This window comes from Sciurus vulgaris (assembly GCF_902686455.1).
Source record: "Sciurus vulgaris genome assembly, chromosome: 11".
In the NCBI taxonomy this organism is placed as follows: Eukaryota; Metazoa; Chordata; class Mammalia; order Rodentia; family Sciuridae; genus Sciurus; species Sciurus vulgaris.
Window position 1 is genome coordinate 122612421 of NC_136472.1, and position 13891 is coordinate 122626311.

General features: G+C 40.5%; 1 protein-coding gene across 4 annotated transcripts in view; it reads right to left on the bottom strand.

The window, feature by feature from the left end:
- Positions 1–13891, bottom strand: part of KIRREL3 (kirre like nephrin family adhesion molecule 3) — a 571499-nt gene that overhangs the window by 444273 nt on the left and 113335 nt on the right. The gene's annotated exons all lie outside the window — the stretch shown is intronic.

A 13891-nucleotide genomic window follows, 5' to 3' on the forward strand; every position in this document is an offset into this window, starting at 1 on the left:
CTAAGCATCTTCTGTCTGCTCCATGCCTTGGTTCAGGCCATGTATCAGGAAGGAAGAATGAACAAATCAGGCAATTCCCTTGTCACACCATTTATAAATGAGCACATAATCAAGAGAGGCCTGTGTGCCTAGAATGGAAACTAGATCTGCCTTCACTGCACATGGTCTCATCAAGGACCTGGACACTGGAGACATGAGTGGACAAAGAACCCTATATTGCCCATCTCCACGGAACACCCTCTATCAAAGAGCATGCTCTGGAGTCATTCAGGGAATTCCCCTATTTGATTGGGTGGCCCAGACCACAGTTCCCCAACTTTGCATTGTATGCAGAGAAGAGCAACATCAAACACCTGCTCTAAGGTATTCAGATCTTGATACCTTTAAGAAAAGTTTTTTTAGTGTTCGGGATTCTTTCTCTGTCTCCCTCCTCTTCATCCCACCCTGGCCTAGCCTGGTTTCTATCTCTCTGTGTGTGGGCACTTTCTTGCTCAGTGCTTCCAGAATGGTACTGAATATGAATGAGAAAGTCAATTTGACACTGGTCTACTCTCCATTTTCTTGGTGTGCTGAATAATACCTGAACAACAACTGTAGTTGTTTAAAAGTTAGCCGGGTTCCATGGCGGCCTCCCAGACACCCATGTGAGGGCCAGTACTCATCAGCTGGTATCAAGTTGTTAAGTACACCAGAGGTCACATCCTCTTTCCATAATCACCCAGATGGAAAATTAAAGTAGCCTGTTCCTACAGTGGTTACACATTCTGGTGTGTAAATTAACAGATCCCCCCAGAATCCATAACTGATACATCTTTGTTCAGCCAACTAACTTGGGTATAAATTGTAGCTTTTTAGGACGTCTCTGTCAAAAGTGTAATATATCATAGAATAGAGGATACAAGTTCAAAAGTACATATAATAATATAATTAAGATGGCTTGACAAGAATGTATTTTAAAAGTATAAAATACCTGCAGGTATAATAGCTTCATAAAGTCTGTCAGATTTACTTCTGCTGTGAAGAAATTTAAAATGTTTTACTTTAATGTGATGCAAATGAAGGCTGAGGTATGCATATAACACAGTCCTTAAAAAATAGGTAGAGGGAAAAGAATAAAAGTCAGATTCAGGCCAAACAAGACATTCAACTTTGCAGGTGATGGATAATAGATCAAGCAAACAGATTAGGGAGCGACGCTGTGCTGTTTATAGAAAACACCAATTTCACATTTCCCTCCCTTGTTGGCTATAGGAAAGTACCTGTTTTTATTCAAAATTAATGATTCCCTCTGTACATTTTTCTTTTTGCTCAAAAGGTTCAAACATAATTCTTGTTTAAAGCAAGAGCAATTTTTATATAATTACCAGCTCATGGAAAATTATTTTTCAACCTACTAAAAGCTTCAGAGAGGAGTGAGTCACACCCCAGCACAAAGGCCTCAGAGACACCACCACACACTCAAGGACCAGCTGCCTCCAGGTGAGCAAGAATCAAAGCATCTGTCCACCTCATCCATACAGTCAGCAATGGCATCCCTAACTTGGTTACCCTGGGTGCTTGGACAGAAGTGCTTTTTCAAGCAAAGACGCACTAGCCATCTATCTAGTATAAAAGACAACATAGTATGAAATTGTACTATTAATCCAATCAGCAAGGTCATAGATTGGAGCCTCCATGTCACTTCCCACCTTCAGCTCCTCAGATTTATAAAAAAAAAAAAAAAAAAAAAAAAAAATTCCCTACGTAATCCTATTTCTCCAACCTGGTGGTTTTCACTATCAAGATTAACTCAATAATGCCCACATCCTCCATTCTGGTGTAGATCAGATATACCAAGGTGAAACAAGGGTACCTATTCCCAACCATCACTCATTAAACCCTCTGTCCTGATTGCATCTGCCGATCCTTCATTTCGTCTCATTTTCTTTTCCCCAAATGGCATCAATTTCAGATAGGATGCTGAGATAAAGTAGCAACCTGGCTTCATGAACTCTCCTGACCTTTCTGGTTGTGTTTTTAGAGGTCATGGTGTAAAGTCAAAGGTTCTTTCCGCTGGGATGCAATAGAAAATCCTGGTACTTCAGCTCTGTGACCATGCTTGTGGCAAGGATAGGTGCTGCCAAAGTAAAAGAGTGTAAAATTGGAGTGGGGAAGGTTCACAAGAAAAGGTACATCTTATTCAGGGCAAACATTACAAGCTGGAATCACAAAGCAGCGTAGTTTTAAACTCAACACTATTGGCATCTCTGCTGCTGGTGACGGCACCCGGAAGAATTTTCAAAGTAAATGTGCTTTTCACTATTATCTCACTCATTTGCATTCTGCTCCATTTGGATTCTGAATCTCAACTAGACACTTTATTTTCAGGGTAGGTCTGCATGATGGCAAACAAACAGTTTGGGAAGGAATTAGCCATATGGGCTTGGGCATTATTTTCTTAATGTGGGAACTGGGTCAGCCCTACAAAATGTTTCCTCAAATACTTAAACTGGCACATTTTCTTTGTGAGAGGGGAGGTTTGCAGAATCAAAAGTCCCAGTTGGCTGCGCCTGGAATCATAGCTATAGAGTTTTCAGTCCCCAGAGGCTCAGTAAATGTTTAAAAATGAAGCAACCTCAGAGGTCACCTGGCCTGGTCTCCTCGTCTTATAGCAAGACACAGAAGCCCAGGGAGGTGACCTGATCAAGGTGGCACAATCAACCACAGAGCCTATGTTATGCCTCCCTGTGTCTCCTGCCCCTAAATGGGCACAGGCCTGTGTCTGCTCTTTTCATTTCCTCCCTGTGTTTAACAATATCCACTGCCCTCTAGGGGACCAATATCTCAATTTCCGGTCCCCTTTCACATTACCCCAACCTCAAGTGAATTCAGATGATGAATTCATGTCAATCAATCATCCAATCAATCAATCAGCCAGTATATTCTTCAGCACACCCTCTATTTGTGACCTGTGTCCAGAGTACAGGATCATTGGATCACTTTTTTCCCATCCTTTCTCTGTTCTTCACTCAAGGACAAAATGGAAAAGCACCAATGGGACCCTCCGGGAATCCCTCTTTTCCTCTAGCCACTAATGGAAGTCATAATATGGGGAATGGTCCTCTCATGGGTGTCACAAGTGAAGGATAACAATATATGCAACAGACCTTTTAAGGGCAACCCATTATTTTTGTAATTTGTTTAAACAAAACCAAGTGACTCTTTAAACTCTAATTCACATCTCGAAATACAATGCTGCTATCTCTCGTTTCTCTCTCTGGAGTCATAGCAATAATTTTAATGCCAGCAGAAGGCATTCGACATTAGAGGTGAGCAAGGCAGAAGACTCTGGCTTTTATCAGATAATTAAGATGCTACCAAAGTCAAACCTTTATCAACATTAGACTAAAAATAAGCTACTTCCATCCAAGGGCTGTTCTATAGAGCATTCAAAGTGACAGTGCTCTGGATAAGGGTTAGCTTTTAAAAACGGTTCATTGTTTTTCAACTTTTATTGGCAATCCATTCTCATTATGCCCAATGCATTTGTCTTCATAATATGTACTGCACAATTACAATATCAAAGAGTTTCTATCTACATAATAAAGATGATCTATAGAACAGTAGAGGGAAAACATAACAACACACGATGATCACTAATGAAATGACTACTTTGAGAGAAAACTTGGCATCCCCATGGGAGAACTTGTCCCGGTATCCTTAGATGTTAGAAACAGGCAAAGACTTGGAGGGGAAACAAATTAAATTCCGGATTCCCTGGAGACAGTAAGCACAGCATGCACTGCCTGACTTTGGTGACAGGAGGGGCGCAAAGAGGGCAGGAGAAGTGACCTCATGATGGAAATAATCACTTCAAAGTGCATTTGTTTTTCTCTCTACCCTTCAGAACTGTCTGACCCAAATATTACCCATTTATTAGATAACTGAAAAAGGAAAAACCAGATAACTGAAGAAGAGTTTTATTAAGGGGGACCAATGAAAAGGAAAAAGTGGAAAAGGAAGTAGTGGGAAACTTCCTCGAGTTCGCTTAAGCAGAGAATTTACTGGTGGCACTCAGCCAAGGCAGAGCTGGGGACTCCTTGCTGGGCAGCGAGGAGGCCTGGCAGATGTTCTGAATGGGAAGAAGGGAAGTTGAGCAGATGTCCAGCTCTAAGAGATCATTGATTGAGCAGGAGCACTGTCATGCTTCTTAGCTGACAGCAAGAGGCCTGGATTCACTGGTGAGAAAAGTTCTTTTCCTGGACAGCCAGCAAAGAGCTGATGATTCCTGGAAATAGGTTCAGGCAGGAAAATTGGTTTTCGTCTGTACATGTATTTATCTCCCTGTGGCTTCTGCATGTTCAAGTCAAATATGAGTATGAATGACTGGGTTTGGTCAGTAAAGAGGCCAGGGAAGATCATCTGATTTCTGAAACCCAGTCTATAGCCAATGTTTGTGATCCTGAATTGGAAAGTGCAGTCAAGTGCCTCCTAATGATGGAGACACAGTCTGAGAAATGTGCTGTTAGGTGATTTTGTTGCTGTTTGAATATCACAGACTGCTCTGAGATGGCTATGATGTCACTAGGTATCAAATTCTTATGGGACCACTGTGGTATATATGCAGTTGACCAAAACATTATTATGCATGACAGATAAATGACTTTATCTGTCTCTCCTTCTTTCACTTCCCTCCCTAACTTCCCAGACACACCCACATGCCACAGGGTCTACTCCCTAAAATCAAGTAAGTTATATTTAGAGCTAAAATTATTTCAGCATCAATTGATTTAGATGTAAGCATTTTGAACTTGGCCTATTTAGAAAATTATCCCCATTTATCATTGGGTAGCATAGCTTGTCCGTGTGCAAGTAAAACTTTGAACAGGGAGAGAACTTGTTTGAATTGTTGCTAAAATATCTCCGAGTACAGGATGGTACAGAAAAACACAGGAGTGACAAAAACAACGTAACATAGAAGAAGCAACATCCAGTAGCATGCCAGAGCAGAGAGCTATTGAATCTATCATCCACATTTTTTATGCATAGGAAAACAGTATATTAATATAGGAGATACAAAACAGTGCAGAGCACTAGGATAGGATTTCTCCTCAGAAATATCATCTAAGCTTCTCATTTCACAGATAATGGGACCTAAACTCAAAGAGGCAGAAGTGACTTGTCTAAGGTCTTAGAGCTGGGATTAAAACCCGGTACCCCAACTTCTGACACTGCTTTTCTATTCCACCAAATGATATTTCATTCATAGAGACAAACAAGAAGATAGGTGGAAGGGAGATACACAGACAAATAAATATTCTCCAGACAGTGTTAAGGTTTTAGACATGATTGTTTTGTCTTCAGATTGAATATCCCATAGGTACATAAATAATTCCCTGTAGGATATTTAAACTTTACTGCATAGTTAAAAACTGTGGACAGTTAAAAGTCCCTTATAGCTATTAAAATAGTAGGTAGTGAGAAGAGTCGGGTTACAGGTGACTAATGGAGTTACCACCTCCTACCTCCATTGTATATAGATACCAATATAGACAGGTAGATAGATATGTAGATAGCATTGCATTTCTAAGCAAGATGTCTGGCCTTTTTATTCTTGGGGGAGGGAACAACTGCTGACTATTTCCCGCCAAAACTGCATTAAGACTTCTTTTGTAAGGAAAAATGAGAGGAAAAAAAAATCAATAGAGCATGAAAGGACATGAAAAATGCATTTTAACCCATTTTTTTTCCTAACAGTGCAATTTTTTAAAGCTCTCTAAAAAAAGAAAAAAAAACAGTCAATGTGATTCTCAAGGAAAAAAAATTCAGCATAACCCTGAATTTGGGAGTAAAGAGAAAAAAAAAAAAAAAAAAAAACAAGAATAATGAAGATCTAAAGATCTAAAGATCCGACCTAGTAATTTGAAGCACAGATGAAAAATGGTATCAGCCTTGGCCACCTCTGAGACTGGCAGGTCAAAGGTACATTAAATGTGATGGGGAACAAATTTTGTTTTTGGATAGTTCAGCATATATTCATATTGAAGCTTTTAAACCTCCCAACTCAATGGAATTACTGTGCAGGAACTAAGTGTCCCCATGTGGACCTCGCTGCCCTTCTTTTTTTCCTCCCTCCAAGAGAAATGGCATGGCAAAGAATGTGAGCCATTCCTTGCAGGGCTCAGGTGAAAAGAAAGGGGAAAAAAGAGTACAGGTTAAATGCAATATTAAAGACGATCTCTCCTAATCAGTGTATCTTTCTTCCTTGCAGCTAAGCAATCTTTGTCAATTACAGGGCATTACTCTGCAGGCCAACTGGCAATTACAATGGCATCTTTCTTCCTATCACTGACAGCAAAAGGAGGAAATATTCTGAGTCCAGCCGCACATAAAGAGGGAAACCAGAACCCATTCCAGAGGTAACATACAGGGAACCTACAACCAGGATGCAGATGCTATATGCAGCTGTTATGCAAAGAAGCTCCTGTTCTCAGAGCTGATGTGTTTATTTAGACTAGTGCTAAAGCTGAGTTAATGCCAATTTCCAGAGAGGATTAATATACACTAGCGTGGAATTATTGAACCATTCCACACATCTGGAAATGCACACTTTTAACCATTTCTTTTTTGCAGCTGCCAGCTGCACTGGGGAAGCAGCTGATGGGGTTTCCGTTGCTCTCCAGGCTCAGCAGAATAAATATGGTGCTGTCAAGATGACCATAGGTTCTTCTGATGAAGACCCCGTTCCTCACCCCCAAGGACCCTTTCACTTCTCCGCTTTATCTCTGCCTTTGTGTGAGTTCCTCACCTTCATTTTCAGGATCTTGCCACAGTTTCCTCCGTTCTCCCCGATCCTCCCACAGTCAAGCCACTTTCCATGCAGCTACGTGGTCTCACATAGGAGAATCAGAAGGTTTTGGACTTCACCCCCACTTCTCTGGGTGAGTCATTTAAACTCTGTGCAGTACTGAGTGGGAGAAAAGCCCTTAGTCAATGAGACCATTCAGAGGAATGGTATAGGATATCTCAAGGACTCAACTGATCTCCCCACCCAGAGCTTCTATCTCCAAAATCTTATACCACCAAGCCCCCTTTACTGAGTGGCTGGCCCGCTTTTGTAATGGACATTGTACCTCCCCTTCCCCTGCCTCATCATCTCAGTCATTCAGGGAGGAAGCTGTGGTATTTACTGGAAAGTGTTGTACTTATGAAGATCCCTTGAGTTAGAAAGGCTAAAGGTTTGACTTACATTGTGAAAACAACCTGACCACCTTACTCCCTCTCTCTCCCCTCTCTTGTGTCTCTCCTCTCTTGGACGGAGTCTAATCCAGATGTGCAAATCATCACTAAGCATCCTAGGAAGACTTCATCTACTTGACCGTGGCTGCTGCTGTAAGGCTTTGCTCATTAATAATTACAAAGCACATGGCAATTCAAGGTGCCCACCCAATGTCAGTCGTAAAAGCAGTTTATCGTGTGAGATTCTGCTGGGGACTCTTCAGCAACTGCATGCTTCACCCCCTTCCCCCCACCTTTTACTTCCTTGATATCCAACTGTTCAGACGGATCCCACTGAGTGAACATCAGTCAAATCGTCCCTTCGTCTCTGGTTCCCAAGTACCCTGCAATCATTTGTGCTTTTCTCTAGAAACCTCTTTCAGTGCCACATCAGAAGAGCTCTTTAAACGCTAACAAGAACCAATATTTTAGATTCTACTGCTAGGCGCTTCAGCTCAAGTCACTTTATTGTAAAATTAGATGTCATTGTGAAAAGCATGGATATAAATATAAGAGCAAAAGGCCCTTTTCTTAATGCAGAAACCAAGGTAACAATAGCCTATTTTTCTTTGTCGTCAAAAAGTTCTTTATTTTTTTGATAGCTCAGCCAATATAATGCACTGCATATTTACGCTTAGCATTAAATAACTATTATGCAAAAGTACTCCACAGTAATATCTAAGTATATTTATGGAAAGCTAAATTATATTGCCAAGTTTATTTTAGACCAAAGAAGCCCCTGGGAAGGGATATTGTGTATTTTAAAGAGTAAATGTAAACTATTAAATAGAGAGAGCCTTTGTGGAGTGTAACACATTCTACCTAGGTAAATCACAGAGCAATTACACAGTAAACTTTTCTTTGATGAAGCACTGAAGTGATGACATGTAATTACTTTTCCAATGCTGCACCGTGTGTTTATCAAAATGTTAATGCAAGCATAATAACAGGCTGTATGTTTGCACCGAGAATGTCAGAGCCATCCAGCTGTCAATCACATCTGAAAATAAAATCGCAAATAAGCAGGCAGCTTGAGAACAGGAGTGACAGCCAATACTCACTCAGCTGACAAGTCCTCCGCTCCCCTCCACCAATCACAGTGTCACTGTAATGTACCTAATAGGAGGAGTATATCTTTTATTAGCTGGAATGGAACCAAGTGGCATAAATGGGCTGAACTTTGTATGTGGTTCCCCTCCCCACCTTGTGTTTTGCTAATGGGGCCTCTCTCTTGGGGGCCAGAGGACCCCATCCTGTTTCCTTTCTTCACAGCCCTCAAGAACAGTGCCTTTGAGAATGGCTACAGAGCCCACAAATGGGCTGGCATTATGAGTACTTGATCAGATCTGACTTCTCAACTGACTTGGTTCGATTGGTTAGCAGCAAACCCTGCTATTCTTTCCTTGCTTGTGGTCAAGTACATGAAAAGTCCTCGCCTAGGACTGTTGCAGCGATTGGCTGAGTGTGTTTTGCTTAAAGCTCTTCATGCAACTTAAAAAAAACAAAACAAGCAATGACAACGAAAAACCCCAAACCAAACAAACCAAACAGGTGCCTGGTTTTGTGCGGGGGCGCCTAGCACATAAAACTCATGCCAGGGAAGTGTGCCTGGCACATAAAGACCCATGCCAGAGGTTGGTAATCTTCCTCTGGAAGACGATAGCAAGGACTCGTCGTAAGTTGAGTAAAGCTGGAGCCCCTTCCTCAGAGTGTTAATCTCTCTTCCTTTTTTGTTTTTCACCAGAACTCACAATATTACGCTGATTAATCATGTTTAATAAAGTTCTTCGGTTGAAGGATGATGGGAACACAAACAGTTCATATGAGTCAACCCAATTCCAGTAAAATAAAGTTCATTTGTTTACACAAAGCACTAATATTCCTATAGGGAATGGTGGACATTCTGAAGCAATATGTCTTGTGATGTTTTTGTTAACTTTTACAAGATTCCCAGACATCTAGTTACATATAAGTGATTCCCTTAGCTTCAGTGATCAACATATTTATTACATCTGGTTTCTTCTACAAAGTAATAAGCCTCCCACAGAAATACATTATATTTAGTTCAAAAGAGAAGTTTTAGTTCTTTTAGATGAAGATTTTTTACTTTAAAGATAATAACTTGGTTCTCAATAATATAATATGATTTAACATAGCATAGACATGTAATTATAGTCACAAAAAATTAATAACAAATTACTAGAAGTTATAATTAATCTTAGCGGTAAGAGATCAAATAGAAGTTAAACTTTAAAGAAAAAAACAAGTAGTGTACATCAACTTGCTTTTGTAAGTTTCAGGTCAAAAAAGGTTCATTGTAGGGAAATGTTGAGTAAGATGTGCCAGATGGCGCTAATTGACTAACTGTGCAGACCTAACTTCTGTTATCTATTAATAAACTTCTAAGAACTTCCTTCTTCATATGAAATCATAAATATTTTTAGTAAAAAGTGTAAAAGTATATAAACTGTTAGAAAATTCAATAAACTTGTCAGCATCCTAACATTGACCTGAGTCAGTGTGGTTGCTGTCCATCGCCGACACTGCGCCGTCTAATCACTCGGGGCTTTTATATTTCAGGCCATCAAGGACCCCTGGACTCTGCTGCTTGGGCTGGTCCCCGGCAGTTTTGAAGAATGAGTGCCCAACTACAAGAGAATCGGGATGAATCAACCAGTGCTTGGAGGATACAAGGCCCCGCAGCCTTCCTGGAATGTGAGGGTGGGTCAAGTCCTAAACAGGTCCCTGATAACGTCATTTTCCATGATCATTTCCATGTGTTCTGGAACATCAAGGAAATGAGCACTTTGTTTCTGGAAACTTTGTCTTTGCCCTGACTCATGCCTTCTTGACTTTCTCTGAGGACACTTTTTACTGAAGGATCCTTTCAAATGCATCTAAAAATTGCCAACCACTTGTTAAAGTGTGAGCAGGTGCATTCATCACCTTCTTTAGATTATAATTACAGACCTTCTTTTTAGTATGTGGCCCATTTTGGAATTTCACCTTGTCTGTGTGCAATGCAGCTGTTGGACAGGATTGTTTAACAATCCAGGATTGTTTCCATTGCTGAATCCCCACTTTCTCTAATTCACTTACTTGGTTAACTGAACTCAATGCAAATCATACCTACATATCTGCATTTTGCTGTTACCAGATGCTGGGATGGCTTGCCCATCCTGCCCTTTCTGTAAGTATGCATTCGTAACCAGGGGAAATGCCCTTGTTCTAGGTACAAAGAGAGTGGGAAAGAATCCCAGTGGAAAGCAGAAGGTAGAAAAACACTAGGTCCACAAGTCCACTGCTCTTTGGCAATCTTATTTCCACTATTTTTCATGCTTTCTGATGATACCAAAGAATTTTGCAAAGGCAACAGTCTGCCTAAAGTTCACTGAAGAGCTGACTTCATCTCTTTTGGGTGATTGCAGTGAGTGGAGGAAAATTTTTCTCTCTCACCCTCAGCCTGATGAATGGGTGCATGTTGAATAGCAGACTTCCAGTTCTTTAAAAGCTATAAAAATTCACTCACAGAAACCTTTAGAGTTTCTGGTTTCAGAGACAATGACTTCAGAAACTTTTACCTCCTTGAATACAACCTATTAGACTGTCAGTGACTGCAGTAGAGACAAGAGACCCTTAAGATCTGTCTGCTGAACCCATGTGATAGAGATCAATGGATCTGCATGGGTCTCCTGTTGTAGCCAACATCATTGTAGTAAATAGTAATATTCCTGCTCTTATTTAAATAACAGTAGGTAGGATTTACAATTTTCATTTGCTTTGCCCCTCTCAGCAAAAGGATAATCTGGGGCCTACTTCCACAGCAATTGAGCAGAAGATAGGAAAACCATCACATACTACTGAGAGTCCTTTTCCAGGTGAAGAAATGAGTACAGGACATTCCAAATAGTCGTGTTAGTACACATAGGGTCATGGAAATTATCACAGTGACCAGGCACTCTGGAATAAATGCGAAGTCTTCTGTAATGATGAGATGTAGTTAAAGGAAAGTGAGACAACTTTGGAATGCAAAGCAGTTACCAGAGGTGGTAAGAGAGAGATCTTCCAATAGCACAGCATGTACAGTCATTTCCAGCCCAATCCCCACAACTTACCTTCTCATCTAACTTCCTGCCACCTTCCCATCTTGCATCCCTATTTACCTGTGTTCTACACACACACAGGACTTAGACACTGTGATAATTTCCATGGCTCTCCTCATGCTATATCTCTGGAATGTTCTCTACTCAGTTCTTCCCCTGGAAGAAAGAAGTCTGACACTTCCTTCAAATTTTGGGAAGTTTACTACTTCTGAAGCATCTCCCTCAATGCTCCAGGAAGAACTTATTCATTCACCTTTGCACTTACATAATGCTTCTACTTTTAGCGTCTACTTCCTTACACATATACTTTTCTGTTCTCCACATCACATCATAAGAATCTCATGGACAAACACAGGCCCAAAGCTTTGGTTTGAAATTCGTGGGCCTCACAGGTTAGATGATGGGTTCATGAAAGGTGGTCAAAAATGCTTCTTGATTTGAATTAAAGATACAATATTAGAAAGTATGCTGTGTAAGAGTCAAAAGTAGAAGAGAGGAGTGAAGCTAGAGGTTTTGAATAAACACAGGAACTGTCTGATCATTGAAGCAATTTAGAATGGAAGTCTCTTGAAGCCAAGCATGCTCTATCACTGCAGTAGAAGATGTGAGGCCACCTGGGGAAATGCTCAAATGACCTTAATGATCCTTGTGATATGTTTCCATTTTAAGACTGAGACGTGTTCAGCTTTTATGGATTAAAACATACTTCAATCTACCAGTTAGAAAAAAATTCTCTAGTACCATACTTCTCAGCATGTATAGAATTCATTTGTGGAACTTCTTAGAAATCTTTAGCTTCACCCCAGAGAATCTGTTTAGTATTATTGAGGCAGCCCCTGAGAATCTGCATTTTAAACAACCCCTCCAGGTGATTCTGTTGGAAGTAACTTTAGGACTATCATGGAAGACATGTTGTTCTAGAGCATATCAATCAAACAGACCTGAACCTCTGCTATTCAACACATCTTTCTTTATGTTGACGTAAAGATGACTCAACCTGCAGGTATCTCCCAATACATGTGTGTGAACAAGTTACAAGTTTATAATTTGGGCTTCAAGCTCATAGGGAAAACAGCAAGTTGAGAAAGCCTGATAACCAGGAAAAACACACTTGGAGAGTTCTGAGAATGGCTGGGCAGATTCATGACAGATACATGATCAAAATGATGCAAGTCTTGCATCTCTGAAGTCAAAGACAAACAGCCCCCCATGGGGTTAAACAGCAAATGTGCAAGCAAGCCAGGAACATGAACCAGGAAACTCATCAATGGACCCACTAGATTACAGGTTCTGAAGCATCTTCTTAGAGAAATGAGACAAGGAGCTTTGCCAAGATTGTGGGAGAGCTCGAAGGTAATGATGTCACCTCTCAGGAGAGGCTAATGAAGTGGAAAAGGTCAAGGCCTCTGGAAAGGCACAATAGTCATATTTCAGCACAGAAGAGGAGTGGGGGCAATGGGGCATCTTCAAATTAGACAGGCGACACATGACAATGTTCACAAAGTTGCACACCATTTGGAGTTGAGAATTTAACCCAACACTTTGTGAATAAAATGTTGGGTGAAAGGATAACATGTGAAGACACTCCTGAACATACAAAACAATTTTGAAGTTCCACAGATTTGACGTTAGTACAAAATACCTGCAGATTTTGATTAGACAGTGACAGGAAATTGTGTCCCCGCCCCCCCAAAGAATGGTAAGGTCTTGTACGTGTGAGAAAAATCTGATGCCAATGAATGGCTATAGGTACTATATTCTTCATTCTTGGACTACTTTTTCCTTTTGATATTCAACAATGAGAAAGATTCCAAATGCAAAAGCATGTCAAATCTGAAAAGATCCACTCTCAAGTATAACTGGATCCCATAGTAGGAATATGGTGGGCAACAGCAGGAATCTCTGTATGGTGACATCTACAGCATACATGTTGGATTCATGACCAGCGCAGACTTCCTAGAGAGAAAGACAAGGGTGGCAACAGGAAATCAAAATGTGTTCTTGACATGGATACACTGAGAAACTTCCTTGTCAAATTTATTGACAAATGTATTGAATTTCTAGGAAAGGCAGCTTAAGTAGAGAACATCCTAGAATCTCAGCACACCTAAGATCTATTTAAGTTTTGTTTTCATTGTTTGTGATTACCAATGATCATATTAATCACTACCACCATTATTGCCAAACCTCATTATCATTATCATCATCAAAATCCTTCTTCCAACTGAGAAAAAGCCAGCAATACTGAATCTGCCTTATTATTTTCTTGCAGGCAATTCTTTCGGGGTAATGAGGAGTCTCTTCATTTCAGAGTAAGATGACATTACTTAGCTGGAGGACAGAGCAGAGGGCAGCCGTCCCAAGCTATGTCCAGTTGTATGCCTCAGGCGTGCCCCATTGTGCTGCCTAATTCTAGGGTACTTTGAAAAGAGGTTTCATTTTCCTATTTGGTGACAAATGCTTCATCTAAAAAATTGTGAGGCTCACAGATAGGCATGATTTTACCATGGTCTGAATCCACAGATTATGGG